Consider the following 14,081-nt stretch of genomic DNA (forward strand, 5'->3'; position numbering starts at 1 on the left):
CAAAGTGGCACTTTGCAAGAGAATATGGAGTTTCTCACAAAACTAAACATACTCTTACCACAGTGTGTTCGTCACTAGTTGTCCCCAACTCTTATGTGACCCCATGGACTGTAGCCCACGAGGCTCCTGTGTCCATGGAATTCTCCTGGAAATACTAGAGAGTGTAGCTATTCCCTTCTCCAGGATATCTTCCCAACCTAAGGACCAAACCTAGGTCTCCTGGACTGCAGGCAGATTCTTACTGTCTGAGCCACCAGGGAAGCCCATGATCTACCAATTGTGCTCCTTGGTATTTACTCAAAGAAGCTGAAAACTTACGTCCACACAAAAGCCTACCCCAGATGTTTATGGATGTTTTTTGTAATTGCCAAAACTTAGAAGCAACCAACATGCCCCTCAGTATGTGAACAGAAAAATAAACTATGGTGCATCCAGGAAATGGAATATTATTCAGTGCTAGAAAGAAATGAGCTACCAAGTCATGAAAAGATGTGGAGGAAACTTAAATGTGTATTAAGTGAAAGAAGACAATCTGAAAAGGCCACGTACTGCATGACACCTAACTATATGACATTCTGAAAAAGACAAATATATGAAGACAGTGAAAAGTCAGTGGTTGCCAGAGGTCTAGTAGCAGAAATGAATAAGCAGAACACAGAGAATTTTTAGGCAGGAAAAATATTCTGTATAATACTATAAAGATGGATATATGCCATTATACATTTTTCCAAACCCACAGAACGTACAATACCAAGAGTGATGCATAATGTAAACCTTGGACTTTGGGTGATTATAGTATGTCAGTGTAGGTTCATCAATTGTTACAGATGTACCATCTGAGGGATGGTGTTAACGGGGGAGTTTCTGCATGTGTGGGTTCACAGGGTGTACAGAAAATCTCTGTACCTTTCTCTAAGTTGTGCTATTGACCAGAAACTGGTCTAAACTAACAAAGTATAAAAGAGGGAGAGAGAGGGGTAAATGGCAAAGCCAGCAGAGAGAAAGCCCCAGACTCTAACTGTCATGACAGAAAGACCATACACAGCACCAGAGCAGACAGACACTTCATATCAGGTATAATTTTCAACAGGACAGAGAACAGAATAGAGGCCCTGCTTTGTTAACCAACACACCTCCAGCCCCCAAACAGCAGCTGGCCTCTGATATATTCTCAACAAATACTTGTAGAATGCAAAGATGACTGTATGCTTCTCCTTGAACCTGAATGCTAGTCAGAGAGAAGGACTGAAAAAATATTACTACCATTAAATATTCAGTTATGACCCAAGCATACTAAGATATGTTCTGCATGACCCAAGAAACTAAGATAGTGGTAATAAAATAAAATTCAGTGTTTTCCCCTAACAGCATGAATTGGAAATCAAGAAAAACTGAGACCAAATATAATTGTTTAGGTCTCTTTTTCACTTTTTTAAAGGAACATTTAGGTATTTTGGAATATTTTGTCCTTATATTTGGGCATTTGTGTCTGGACTGGATGTTGCAGTCTATATCTCAAAGCTGATGCTCCAAAGCCACTCTTATCTGGCAACATGCTTTCAATAAGTCACATGATCAGTGAAAAATCTGGTTTCCACACTTATACTACAATGTTAATAAATACAATAGTAATAGCACAATTGCCTCAAGTGAAGAAAATAATAAAACCTTTAAATTAGAAGAGGAAAACACAGAGAATTTATAATACGAACCATCTGTTTTCTTGTGTTGGTTTTCTATAGAAGAGCTCATTAGTTTTGGTGCAGAAAGGGGGGATTAAATAATGTTTCTTTGCCATCTGAGATTTCACTATTTGGCTTGAAAGAAAAAAATAATTTTATATAAAGAAAAGAAACTATGATTCACAACACTGTCAGTGGAGAGGGCTAACAGTTGCAAAATACAAACTCAAAATGAGTAAGTTCTCAAATGTAGTGAGTTTCTTCCCACTTAATACAATCTAAAGTGAAGGTCATTTGAAGACCAGCATCATGAGGACTCTACTATCATTAACCCATCATTTCCAAGTTTACCTTGAGAGGGAGCTCCTTTCCAGACAGACAGGGGAAATGGTCATGGAGTAATACAACTAGGAGATCACCAGAAACCAAGCCTGGAACTGTCCTAATTGTGTGCTGGTAGCGCACTAGCTAGAAAGAGTCACGTGACCCCAAAGGGAGGCTATGAAATGCTGCCTGCTATATTCTGTCAGCAGCACAGTCTCTACCACGCAATCTTCAGGAATGCCTGCACTCTCACAATGTCACGAGTCATCCACATAATTTCTACAGTCATTTTCAGCTCACTATTGGAATTCTCACATTAGAATCTCAGTGACTTGACACAGAAAGTGTGTATTTTTGTTTTCAATCATTTTTTGTGTTTCCAGAGACCGGTATAGTCTTTGACCTGTCAAAGGTACTCAATCTATGAATAATTAAAATTAAGAAAAAAATTTTTTTAATGTTAAAAAAAACACTTAAATCCTTCACAGTAATCTTTTGTGGCTGGTAAGGTTGGTAGAAGATACAGTGGTGATGGGAAGACTGGTAGATACTGTTATCAGAATCAACCCATTTTATAAAATAAATATGACTATTTTTCCCAAATCCTGATAGATATCAAGAAAGTGCTTTCTAGGGTAGGGAGAGATGAGGGTGGAGACTGCATGCAAAGTAGAGAGATAGAATCCTTTATGGTAAAGAAATGTTCTTTATCTGGATTGGGGGTGGTCCATTACAATTGTCAAAATTCACCAAACTTACACTTAACATCACTGAACTACACTTAACATCTGTGCATTTTAATATTTGTAAATTATATCTCAATAAAATGAGAAAAATCACAATTCAATGATGCTGGAAAGCAAAAATGGAGAAGAATATGAAGACTTCTCACTGAATCAAATCAAATCTTCTCTAATTCAACAGGAAGTTAGTTCAGAGAAAGTCCTCAGCAGGATATTCTAGACCACACAGCATTAGGAGTGACTCAGTTCTATGACCTAGCTACTTGTCTTCCTGTTACAACTTTAGGTTTCTTAGAGAAGATAACAGCTAATGGTACCTAATCATTTTCATTTTACACCATCGGGTGTGACAAGAGAAGCACTGAAGAAACCACCATGAATGCTGAAGACCAAATTTCAGTTAATGAGCTTTCCATACACAGGGAAAATAACTTATGATTTTATTTAGTTTTAACAGAAACACAAATTGTGACATAGGAGAGCAATCTGTGTGCATTGTCAAGATAGCAACATTATGTGAGAGTAAATATACACCCTCTCCCCTTGCAAATATATTGTGATTGTACTTATATTGGGCTGTACCCCCATCGTGCTTGCCCAGCATTAAGACCAAAGAATAGTTTAATGGATGGGGGAGCTTAAGCATCTGAAGCAAGGTCCTGAAACTGAGGATATACAGAGAGCAAAAGAATGGCCATCTTAGGTGGCCTGATCATACACTCCACCTTTACACACCCTGTAAGACCCTTATAATCTTGGTCTGCACCTTTTCAGCAATATTCCTGGGCTGAGGTATGTAGAGGGGCACTGCAATCAGATACCACAAATACAATACAGCCAGTAGCAGCCAAAGAGTATCAAGAGAAAGACATCAAGTATGTCATCTATCAGGATGAGGGCAAATTTTGAAGCCAAGTGTTTACCAGGTCAGTGGAGACGGAGTCAATGATGGTAGCATTTTATCCAATTATGTAATGAAGGTAAGGCCACCTCTGTTTTTTACAAACCCAGAGCCACCCTCACAGGGAGGAAACATTCTGTTGGCCTAGCCAGGAGTCAGAAGTCACAAGTACAGTCTCTGCTGCTGCTGCTAAGTCACGTCAGTCATGTCCTACTCTGTGCGACCCCATAGACAGCAGCCCACTAGGCTCCTGTCCCTGGGATTCTCCAGGCAAGAACACTGGAGTGGGTTGCCATTTCCTTCTCCAGTGCATGAAAGTGAAAAGTGAAAGTGAAGTTGTTCAGTCATGTCTGACTCTTTGCGAGCCCATGGACTGTAGCTTACCAGGTTCCTCAGTCCATGGGATTTCCCAGGCAAGAGTACTGGAGTGGGGTGCCATTGCCTTCTCTGACAGGTCTTTACCCTATCCTATATTGAGTGCCATTAGGGGTGTACCCATTAGGTCTCTCCAAACAAGAAACAATTAACTCACTACTTGGACTTGTGTGTCCAGAAGTCACCTTATTCCACTCAACACAGCAGAGTTCAGGGGTATTCATGAGCAGTCAGTTGTATAGTAATGTGTACTGATGAGGGTCCATCTGATGTACTGTCGTGTGCAAGTGGAAGATGGAGAGAATCTTCTCATGGTCAGGTGTTCCCATTAGCCAGGCTGACTTTTCATGGACATCCAGAGGAGGATAACAACAGTATCTCACTGTAGACCCAGCAATTAGACTCATTTTGCAGTGAGGCCATGGTTGCTTCCCAGTCCTCAAACAGATTTCCTCCATTCAGGCTAAGGATAAAGTACAAGACATCTAACAACAACACAGAGGAGATGATGGCAATCAGCAAAATACTAGCAGTAACCACATTCTGAGGTAATACCATACCCATCTGTGGGTTTTGTCCTGGTCTACAAAAGAGCTCAGAAAACTCAAGGTTTTAGTAAGATAGGAATGTGTCTGAAATTACATCCATAATGACCACCTAGTTTTAATCTTGAATGTCTGAACCACAGCTACTCCATTTTGACTTTCAAATGTATTCCCCTCCTCAATGGCCAAAGTAGATGTACAAGGCATGTTTGATAGAACACATTACAGGCCACTCTGCTCAGTAAAGTTTAAGTTAAACCATATATAAACCAGAATGACTTCCCCATACCTCCATACGTGAAGATTTTTCCATCATTTCCCCTTTTGATTGCAAATCTTTCAAAACACCAAAGTATACATCCCTTGAAACCAGGGTGAATGTTGCCAGCCCTGTGTCTAGATCATGTCCCTTGATCCTATGCCTCCTTTGTATTAATATTTGGCTAGTTATCTACACTGGGGGAACACTGATCAGATACTGTGAGGAAGCACAGAGGAATGTTAATGAGAAAAACATTACAGGCTATACATTTTATCACTTATAATAATATGTTATCACATTTTATCATATCAAACTGTTACACAAACATTGTACATGTCCTTTCAGTGGCAGAGTTAAAGCAAGCAGTGATATATCATGAGTAATTATACTCTGTGACAACCTCACTAGATAATTTTCTTTCCATCCTGAACATCGGGGAAAAAGTATGGCTAACACAAAAACATTCATAAATACAATTAGCAGAACAAATTCTGCTAATTCTCAATTAGCAGAACTAGAATTTAATATCCACCAAATCAACTATTTTTCTCTTTAAAATTACCCTCATCTTCCCCAAACAAAGCCAAATCAAAACAATTTGAAAAATAAGTTATTTTTGTTTGTAAAATACTCTGGTTAATTAACCGCATAGTATCCTCCAAACTGGCAGTGGTGCAACCTCAGACTAAACTCCTCTCAAGGACAGGAATGCCATGCCAAAGGCCTGCCATCAGGCTTCACCTCAGTGGATTTCTCTCTTCTAGAGGTCCCCAAAATATTGAAACTCCTGCACTGGCTAGGAGACACCCTTTCCCATTCACCTCATAAGACTGCTCAGAACTCAGAGTCTCCAATTCTGGAAGGACTGGGCAAGAGAAAAGAAAAATGTTTCAATTCTACCCACAGGTGTAGAATTGCCAAATTGCTGTACATCATAACTAACTAGAGGGGAAGGGCTTCCATATATCTTGAAAACACAGATCAAAATTGGTAATAATCTAGACAAAAACCATAAAAATTATACCATATTCATCAGTTCACTCAATAACCAATCCTTTGTTAACTTATTGTACACTCATCAGGTTTCCCCTTACATGTCTTTAATTTCTTATCCAGTTTAACAGTAGAATATGAAATTCATCAGGAACCTGAACTTATAAAAAACCCTTTCTATGGCTATTCTTAAAGATGAAGAACTTTTCCAAAAGCATCAGAGTATAACAATAACTGGCTATAAATAACAAATGACTTTAAAAGCCACATTTAAACACCTGGTTACAAGGTAATCAATAAAGAAATGATGACAATAACTAGAATTATGGTCAGTTTTAATCTTAACCATTAAAAACCTTAATCTATGGCAAAAACCAAGAAGCAAGTGATTGTGAACTCTTTGTCATATCAGAATTTCCAGTTTGGAAAACTTATGCTTTAGCCTTCCTCTCCTAAAAAGGCAAAGTTAGGTAAACTCAGACCCACCCAGCAATTAATGTTCCAACATTTTATCCTACTTGGAATTGTCGGGGAAGTGTTTAATTTCCTTGGTTCTGTCTTATCACAAGAAAAATTTGAAGCGTCAGACCAGCGTTACAGCCCTTGGACAACCAGTGTTACAGCTCTCGGATGGACCAGTGTTACTGCTCTGTGTTACAGCTCAGTTTTATTTAGAAAATAGCAGGGAAATACATCCTTGAGGCATGAGGGCATGCCAACCCAAAAGATGCGAAGAGAAGAGAGAAAGAGAAGAGAGACCCCCAGCCCTTTAGCTCCTCTTTTTATGTTTTTTTCCCCTCCCCCTGGGTCTGCCCTATGTAAATTGGGCTGGTCAGGAGTACTGTTTGTTTTATCTGAGGTCCTCACTCTGGTCCTTATACCCTCCTTTGTTCTATTTTTGTGGGCTTTTCCCTTCCTTGTCTTTTAGCCACCACCATTCTGGACTCCTTTTTCCTATGCTACCTATCTAACATTCCCCCTACATGTTTCTGGTGGTCCCTGAGTGTCCTACTCCCTTATTGGGAAGAGATATACTCACTAAATTGGGGGCCACCCTTGTGATGGGAAGCTTTTCAGCCCCTAGAGCCCTACAGCTTCTGGTTACTACTAAAGAACCCATTACACCCTCTCCAATAGAGAGGGGCCAAAAACTCTGGAAGGACAAAATTAACCACCAGGTGTGGGACCAGGGGACTCCTGGACAAGCCCACCAAGCTGAACCGATTGTCATTGTCCTCTGAGATCCCACTCGGTTTCCCAACGGGAAACAATATCCCCTCAGAAGAGAGGCTCGGGGGGACTACAGCCTTTAATAAATAAATTCCTTGCTTGTGGGCTATTGGTCCCCACCAATTCACCCTGTAACACCCAGATCCTTTCAGTAGAGAAAAAGGACAGAATCTGGCGAATGGTTCAAGTTCTCTGGATCTTAAATGAAGCTGTAGTCCCCATCCTTCCCACAGTACCCAATCCATATGTAATCTTGGGAGAAATCCCACCCAGTGCCAAGTGGTTTACAGTCTTGGATCTCAAAGATGCATTTTTTTTTTTTTTTTTGAATACCACTGGCTAAAGAATCCCAATACCTTTTTGCCTTTGAGTGGGAGGCCCCAGGAGAAAAACACCAACAGATGACTTGGACAGTATTACCTCAGGGGTTCAGAGATAGCCCCCACCTGTTTGGACAGGCCCTTAGCTGGGATCTCCTAGATCTGGACCTGGGACCTAATGGAAAAATATTACAATACACAGATGACCTACTAATCTGCTCTCCAGATGAGAAAAATGCTCAACAATATGCAATTCAGGTTCTAAACTTTTTTGCAGAGAGGGGATATAAAGTCTCCCATGCTAAGGCAGAGATGGTCAAGACAAAGATCATTTACCTGGGAGTTCAGATTACACACGGGGCTAGGAGGCTGTCCTCTGATCATGTACAAGGAATCCTCCAGTTGCCCTCCCCCATGACTCTAAAACAATTGCGAGATTTCCTGGGGCTAACCCAGTTTTGTAGAATCTGGATAACCAACTATGGTCTAATTGCCCATCTTAAAGGGACAGGATGATTCAATCCCACTGATGTGGGGAACTCCTCAAAAGAAGGCAGAGGCTACACTAAAACAAGGCTTACCTCAGGCATCTGCCTTGAGATTGCCAAACCCAGAAAAAGCATTCCAACTTTATGTCCACGAAAGAGAGGGAATAGCTGTGGGAGTGTTAACTCAAAGGTTGGGATCTGAGCCCCAGCCCGTAGCTTACTTATCCAAGAGGCTCAACCCAATTGCCCAAGGCTGGCCCCACTGCCTTCGAAATCTTGCAACTATTGCAATCCTGATAGAAGATGCTTTAAAACTCTCCTTTGGGGGCAAACTAACTATTTTTACCAGCCACCAAGTGAAAAACCTCCTAAATGGGAGAAGCCATTATGGATGTCTGATCAAAGAATCCTCAGATATCAAGTAGTGCTGATGGAAAATTCAGGCCTCACTATATCCTCTTGTGAGATTTTAACCCAGCCACCCTCCTGCCTACCCCCGAGGGCTTTCTCCCCTTTCACTCTTGCCTTGGACCACTGGGCAAAACCCCGAGAAGGATTGTTGGAAGATCCTCTGACCAGTCCTGAGGAAATCTGGTACACTGAGGTAAGCAGCTTTATCTTTCATGGAAACAGAAGAGCTGGATATGCATTAGTCTCTGATTTTGAGACCATAGAGGCTAAACCTCTGCCACCAGGTCAACAAGCTACGACATGCGGTGTCAGTTCAATAAGGATATATAAAACTACAGCTGACCACAGAAAATATCACTCATCCTTAGATGGACACTGCTATAAGGACTCTGAGGCCTGAGACTCGCAAGAGGGGAGGCCCAATGCCCCTTGCAGCCCCAGGTCAGCAAGAAATAGCCAGAGAGACCTCGAAGCCCTTATTCCCAAAGAATTGGGACCCTCATCTCTTTGAGTGGGGAATGTTAGGGAGTTAGAATAGGGAAAAGGAGTCCAGAATGGTGGTGGCTAAAAGACAAGGAAGGGAAAAGCCCATGAAAATAGAACAAAGTAAGGTCCAAAGACTGGAGTGAGGACCTCAGGTAGAACAAATAGCACTCCTGGCTAGCCCAATTTACATAGGGCAGGCCCATGGGGGAGGAAAAAACATATAAAAAGAGGAGCCAAAGGGCCAGGTCTCTCTCTGTCTCCCACACACAGGCGCGTTCATTCTCTCTCTATCTCTTCTTCACGTCTTTGGGTCAGCATGCCCTCACGCCTCGAGGATGTATTTTCCTGCTATTTTCTAAATAAAACCGAGCTGTAACACAGAGCTGTAACACTGATCTGTCTAAGAGCTGTAACACTGTCTGTTCAAGACCCGAGAGCTATAACACGGTCTGTCCAAGAGCTGCAACGTGCTGAGGGCTTTAATGTCTGTCGCTTCAAATTTTTGTTGAGATGAGACAGAACCAAGGAGATTACACTTGCCTGACACAACTAAACCTTGATCCCCAATCTGCAAGCTAAATGACACACTCAGGTGGCAAGGACCTGTCAAAAGACAGAGGTGTGGGTGGTTCCCCAATGGTTGGGATGATCCTCTCAACTCATTAGCATATGAATTCACCTATCTGGGAAAAAAAAAAAAAAACTAGCCACATCACATTCCATGGCCCAGGCACTTGCCCTTTGCAATGGCCCACACCCTGCAGAGTGTGCTTCTCTCTATATCAGAACAAATCCACCTCTTTCCTATAGCTGTGTCTCTAACTGAATTTTTGCAATGAGACATCAGAGTCTGAGCTTCATTAGGTCCTGAAGCCAGGCACCATGGGTTTTGGCTGGGCTCAAGTCCTGGGAGAGAGAGCCGAAGGACAGGAGGAAAAAGCAGTGAGAAACACGTGCCAAGGAATCCCCTTCATAAACTGTGGGAAAATCTGCTAAATACCTGACCTGTGCTAACAGTTTTCATTGGCCTGATCCTTGGCCTGATTCTTTTTCCTATACTAACTACCTAACAGAATGACTCAAATAATCAACGATTCTCTTCATTTAACTTAGTTGAGTTTCAAGCTACCAAAATCTGGAGAGATTATTTTAGATAGACATACCCCAAATTATTCCTACAGAGTTTTTAAAAGTCTTTTCTTTTTTTCCATTTCACTTTTAGAGACACAAACGATTAAAGTTCCTGAAAGCCCAGGTAGATCATTTACTTCTCAAAGGCACAGAAAGAGAAATACCAATTCCTTCCTTAAAGCTGACTTCCTCTAAAGGCATATGCAAAATCCAGTCTTAGATTGTCAAAAGAGGACATCTTCAGGGATTCTTTTTCAGTTTTCAAATTGCCAGTTCAGCTTAAGCAAATAACAGTAACAGACATTCACTCACATTCAGCTTCTGTGGCCTTTCCACTTCTTTTTTCTCCATGTAATGGCAGCTAATATCTCTGCAAAAGCCTTAGGGATGTCTATGAGTTCTCTGTACTCCTGAAGCCCCCATTTATCAAGACAGGCACCACAGGGCCCCACATGGTGGATGGGACCCTGGAGCTTCCCCTGCAACCCTCCATCTTCATGAATGGCCACCCCAGGATTATCCCCACAACTTTCAGGCCCCACATGCTAGTGGACATCCCCCACAACCATCCATTTCCAATCCTTATTTTCTGACACCATGGGTCTCAAAAGAGTTTCTTCTATCTCCCAGCTGCTCCGCCAATTGTTGGGCTGCACTGCAGAGCCCTCCAAGCCCTATATTTCCCCATCCTCAAGACCAGAGAAACAGCCCAGAGCTGGTGACAGAGACATCAATGGTTTAATGGATGGGAGGGCTTACGTGTTTGAGCAAGGTCCTGGACTGACACTGCAGTGTGTGCTGTTGTCAGCAGGCAGGACATGGCAGCAGTCTTCACTCTGGAAAGAGAGGGAGGTTACCAATTATAGGGAGAATTGACATCATGTTGGCTCATCAGTTACCAGGGGAACTAGCAGAGGAGCACATCCCTCACTGCCCATCTAGTAAGCTATCAGGTTCGGTTCAGTTCAGTTCAGTCGCTCACTCCTGTCTGATTCTTTGCAACTCCATGGACTTCTTCATACCAGGCTTCCTTGTCCATTACCAACTCCCAGAGCTTGCTCAAACTCATGTCTATTGAGTTGGTTATGCCAACCAACCATCTCATCGTCTGTCGTCCCCTTCTCCTCCTGTCTTCAATCTTTTCCCCCATTAGGGTCTTTTCCAAGGAGTCAGTTCTTTGCATCAGGTGGCCAAAGTATTGGAGTTTCAGCTTCAGCATCAGTCCTTCCAAAGAATATTCAGGGCTAATTTCCTTCAGATGGACTGGTTTCATCTACTTGCAGTCCAAGGAACCTTCAACAGTCATCTCCAACAACACAGTTCAAAAGTATCAATTCATCAGCACTTAGCTTTCTTTATAGTGCAACTCTTACATCTATACATGACTACTGGAAAAATCATAACTTTTGACTAGACAGACCTTTGTTGGTCTATCATCTAGTAAGCTATTAGGTGGAGATGTTCTAATCTAATAGTTAGAAAAAGCACTGGCTGGGGCCAGAGCATGTATGTAAGAAAGTCAGTCCTATGATTAGGTTGAAGCAGGTGCTGGTCAAAAGATATACAGAGAGCAAGAGAACAGCCCTCTTGGGTGGCCTGAACATACAGCCTGTATGTGTGTGTGTGTGTGTGTGTGTGTGTGTGTTTAATGAAAGTTACTCAGTCACATCCGACTCTCTGTGACCTCATGGACTATACAGTCCATGGAATTCTCTAGGCCAAAATCCTGGAGTGGGTAGCCTTTCCCTTCTCCAGGGGATCTTCCCAACCCAGGGATTAAACCCAGGTCACCCTCTTTGTGGGTGGATTTTTACCAGCTAAGCCACAAGGGAAGCCCTAGAATACTAGAGTGAGTAGCGTATCCCTTCTCCAGCAGATCTTCCCAACCCAGGAATCTACTGGGGGTCTCCTGCATTGCCGGTGGATTCTTTACCAACTGAGCTATCAGGGAAGCCTGTGTGTGTAGTGTAACATACATCATGTATGTAACAGAATTCTCACTAAATTTTCTGAGAGTCCTTTTAGAATATGTCACATCAGCTATAGGAGAAATCTGAGAGTTACCCAAAGCTATCACATGAAGAGTCTGAGTAGCAATAAGACTGTTGCTCTAAAATTACAAACAGGCAGAAAAATCTGTCAAAATGAAAATATTCATAATCAAAAGTACGTACTAATTGTTCCTAGTATTGATGATGACATGTCAGTTTAGAACTTACAACAAGCCTTAGGTATCCAAACTGCCCAAAGAGTATTAGGCAGTGCACATGAAATTAACAATATGCTATTCACAACTGGGAAGAGTTTGCAAAAACTTTCTCATTGAGTGAGTCACTGTTGAAGGTTTGTAATTCACACTGTTATCTCTTTTATGAAAACCAGCAAATAAAGAAATAGCCAAGAAAACAAAAGAATAATCTCCTCCGCCATATCCCTCATTTTTATTATAATGCTTTCATTTTGATAAAAGCAAAGACAGGCCAGATATTAATGTCCCAGATGAAGAAACACACAAAGCAAGTGCTTTACAGACTATCCGAGGACGCCTTCCAAACGCTGAGAAAAGAAGAGACTGGAAAGGCATAGGAGAAAAGGAAAGATATACCCATTTGAATGCAGAGTTCCAAAGATAAGCAAGGAGAGATAAGAAAGCCTTCCTCAGCAATCAATGCAAAGAAATAGAGGAAAACAACAGAATGGGAAAGACTAGAGATCTCTTCAAGAAAATTAGAGATACCAAGGGAACATTTCATGCAAAGATGGTCTTGATAAAGGATAGAAATGGTAAGGACCTAACAGAAGCAGAAGATGGCAAGAATACACAGAGGTGGCAAGAATACACAGAACTGTACAAAAAAGATTTTCATGACCCAGATAATCACAATGGTGTGATCACTCACCTAGAGCCAGACATCCTGGAATGTGAAGTCAAGTGGGCCTTAGGAAGCATCACTATGAAGAAAGCTCATGGAGGTGATGGAATTCCAGTTGAGCTATTCCAAATCCTGAAAGATGATGCTGTGAAAGTGCTACAGTCAATATGCCAGCAAATTTGGAAAACTCAGCAGTGGCCACAGGACTGGAAAAGGTCAGTTTTCATTCTGACCCCAAAGAAAGGCAATGCCAAAGAATGCTCAAACTACTGCACAGTTGCACTCATCTCACATGCTAGTAAAGTAATGCTCAAAATTTTCTAAGCCAGGCTTCAGCAATATGTGAACTGTGAACTTCCAGATGTTCAAGCTGGTTTTAGAAAAGGCAGAGGAACCAGAGATCAAATTGCCAACATCTGCTGGATCATTGAAAAAGCAAGAGAGTTCCAGAAAAACATCTATTTATTGATGTTTTGATGTTATTGATAGATAAAAACATCTAACTACTGCTTTATTGACTATGCCAATGCCTTTGACTGTGTGGATCACAATAATCTGTGGAAAATTCTGAAAGAGATGGGAATACCAGACCACCTGACCTGTCTCTTGAGAAACCTATATGCAGGTCAGGAAGCAACAGTTAGAACTGGACATGGAACAACAGACTGGTTCCAAAGAGAAAAAGGAGTTTGTCAAGGCTGTATATTGTCACCCTACTTATTTAACTTATATGAAGAGTACATCATGAGAAATACTGGGCTGGATGAGTCACAAGCTGGAATCAAGATTGAAGGGAGAAATATCAATAACCTCAGATATGCAGATGACACCACCCTTATGGCAGAAAGTGAAGAAGAACTAAAGAGCCTCTTGATGAAAGTGAAAGAGTAGAGTGAAAAAGTTGGCTTAAAACTCAACATTCAGAAAATGAAGATCATGGCATACGGTCCCATCACTTCATGGGAAATAGATGGGGAAACAGTGGAAACAGTAGCTGACTTTATATTTTGGGGCTCCAAAATCACTGCAGATGGTGACTGCAGCCATGAAATTAAAAGATGCTTACTCCTTGGAAGGAAAGTTATGACCAACCTAGACAACATATTCAAAAGCAGAGACATTAGTTTGTCAACAAAGGTCCATGTAGTCAAGGCTATGGTTTTTCCAGTAGTCATGTATGGATGTGAGAGTTGGACTATAAAGAAAGCTGAGAGCCGAAGAATTGATGGTTTTGAACTGTGGTGTTGGAGAAGACTCTTGAGAGTCCCTTGGACTGCAAGGAGGTCCAACCAGTCCATCCTAAAGGAGAGCAGTCCT

The sequence above is a fragment of the Bos grunniens genome, chromosome 17, assembly GCF_055505025.1.
Source record: "Bos grunniens cultivar Pamir isolate PY7600 chromosome 17, Bosgru_T2T1.0, whole genome shotgun sequence".
Lineage (NCBI taxonomy): Eukaryota > Metazoa > Chordata > Mammalia > Artiodactyla > Bovidae > Bos > Bos grunniens.